Genomic DNA, 3,069 nt, shown 5'->3' with positions numbered 1-3,069 from the left:
AAATATTTTTGTAGGGGTTAACACATAAATTTTGAGAAAAAATTAAAAAATATGAAAATACAGTTTTAATGCATAGTTGCATCCTTCACTGACATATGATGAAGGTCAAAGAGGTTTACCACCTTTGTTGTCTCCGTTTTTATAGAAAATAAGGATTTTATAGTGGTTAATCCACCAATTTAGGGAGTATTTTGAAGTTTTACTAAATTAATTGACAAAAAATTAAAACGATTCTCATGTACCATGAAATATAGTTTAATATACATTATTACAAATGTAGAATGTGTTTAGAAATTTTAAAACAATACTAAACATAATAGGCTTCAGTATATAGAGCATTTACGGAAAAACTAAATATTTTTGTAGGGGTTAACACATAAATTTTGAGAAAAAATTAAAAAATATGAAAATACAGTTTTAATGCATAGTTGCATCCTTCACTGACATATTATGAAGCTCAAAGAGGTTTGGAACCTTTGTTGTCTCTGTTTTAATAGAAAATAATGATTTTATAGTGGTTAATCCACCAATTTAGGGCGTATTATGAAGTTTTACTAAATTAATTGACAAAAAAATTAAAACGATTCTCAGGTACCATGAAAGAGAGTTTAATATACATTAATACAAATATACAATGTGTTTAAAAATTTTAAATAACACTAAAGACAATATGCTTTACTATATAGAGCATTTTCCGAAAAACAAAATATTTTTGTAGGGGTTAACACATAGATTTTGAGAAAAATTGAAAAATATGAAAATACCGTTTTAATGCATAGTTGCATCCTTCACTAACATATGAAGGAGGTTAAAGAGGTTTGGAACCTTTGTTGTCTTCGTTTCTCTACAAAATAGCGATTTTATAGTGGTTATTCCACCTATTTAGGGAGTATTATAAAGATTTTCTAAATTAATTGATAAAAAATTAAAACGGTTCCCAAGTACCATGAAACAGAGTTTAATATACATTAATAAAAATGTAGAATATATTTAAAAAATTTAAATAACACTAAAGACAATATGCTTCACTATATAGAGCATTTACCGAAAAACAAAAAGTTTTCGTAGGGGTTAATATGAAAATACGGTTTTAATGCATATTTGCATCATTCGCTAACATATGAAGGAGGTTAAAGAGTTTTGGAACCTTTGTTATCGCCGTTTCTCTACAAAATAGCGATTTTATAGTGGTTATTCCATCAATTTATGGAGTATTACAAAGATTTACTAAATTAATTGATAAAAAATTAAAACGATGGCCATGTAGAATATACATTAATAAAAATGTAGAATGTGTTTAGAAATTTTAAAACAACACTAAAGATCATAGACCTCAGTATATAGAGCATTTACGGAACAACTAAATATTTTCGTAGGGGTTAACACATAGATTTTGAGAAAAATTCAAAAATATAAAAAATATTGTTTTAATGCATAGTTGAATCTTTCACTAACATATAATGAAGGTCAAAGAGACTTGAAACCGTTGTTTTCTCCGTTTGTCTATAAAATAACGATTTTATTGTGGTTTGACCATCAATTTAAGGAGTATTATGAAATTTTACTAAATTAATTGACAAAAAAAATTAAACGTTGCCCATGTACAATTAAAGAGACTTTAATATACATTAATAAAAATGTAGAATGTGTTTAGAAATTTTAAAACAACACTAAAGATCATAGACCTCAGTATATAGAGCATTTACGGAACAACTAAATATTTTCGTAGGGGTTAACACATAGATTTTGAGAAAAATTCAAAAATATGAAAATAATGTTTTAATGCATAGTTGCATCTTTCACTAACATATGATAAAGTTTAAAGAGGTTTGAGACCTTTTTTGTCTCCGTTTTTATAGAAAATATGGATTTTATAGTTGTTAGTCCACCAATTTAGGGAGTATTATGAAGTTTTAGTAAATTAATTGACAAAATATTAAAACGATTCTCATGTACCATGGAATAGAGTTTAATATACATTAATACAAATGTAGAATGTGTTTAGAAATTTTAAAACAATACTAAAGATAATAGTCTTCAGTATATAGAGCAATTACGGAAAAAACTAAATATTTTCGTAGAGGTTAACACATAAATTTTGAGAAAAAATTAAAAATATGAAAATACAGTTTTAATACATAGTTTCATCCTTCACTAACATATGATGAAGGTCAAAGAGGTTTGGAACCTTTGTTGTCTCTGTTTTAATAGAAAATAACGATTTTATAGTGGTTAGTCCACTAATTTAGGGAGTATTATGAAGTTTTACTAAATTAATTGACAAAAAATTAAAACGATTCTCATGTATCATGAAACAGAGTTTAATATACATTAACACAAATGTAGAATATGTTTAAAATTTTTAAATAACACTAAAGACAATAGGCTTCACTATATAGAGCATTTACCGAAAAACAAAATATTTTCGTACGGGTTAACACAGAGGTTTTGAGAAAAATTGAAAAATATGAAAATATGGTTTTAATGCATAGTTGCATCCTTCACTAACATATGAAGGAGGTCAAAGAGGTTTGGAACCTTTGTTGTCTTCGTTTCTCTACAAAATAGCTATTTTATATTGGTTATTCCACTAATTTGGGGAGTATTATAAATATTTTCTAAATTAATTGATAAAAATGAAAAATATGCCCATGTACAATGAAATATAGTTTAATATAAATTAATACAAAAGTATAATGTGTTTAGAAATTTTAAAACAACACTAAAGATCATAGGTTTAGTATATCAAGCATTTACCGAAAAACTCAATATTTTCGTAGCGGTTAACACATTAATTCAAAAATATGACAATACTATTTTAATGCATAGTTGCATCGCGCACTAACATATGATGAAGGTCAAAGATGTTTGGAACATTTGTTGTTTGTGTTCCACTAGAAAATTGCGATTTTATAATGGTTAGTCCACCAATTTAGGGAGTATTATGAAAGTTTACTAAATTAATAGACAAAAAAATTAAAAAGAGGCCCATGTACAATTAAAGAGACTTTAATATACATTAATACAAATGTATAATGTGTTTAGAAATTTTAAAACAACACTAAAGAT

Source organism: Brassica oleracea, chromosome C5 (assembly GCF_000695525.1).
Source record: "Brassica oleracea var. oleracea cultivar TO1000 chromosome C5, BOL, whole genome shotgun sequence".
In the NCBI taxonomy this organism is placed as follows: Eukaryota; Viridiplantae; Streptophyta; class Magnoliopsida; order Brassicales; family Brassicaceae; genus Brassica; species Brassica oleracea.
The sequence above is the reverse complement of the archived record's forward strand: the minus strand, read 5'-3'. Positions refer to the sequence as shown.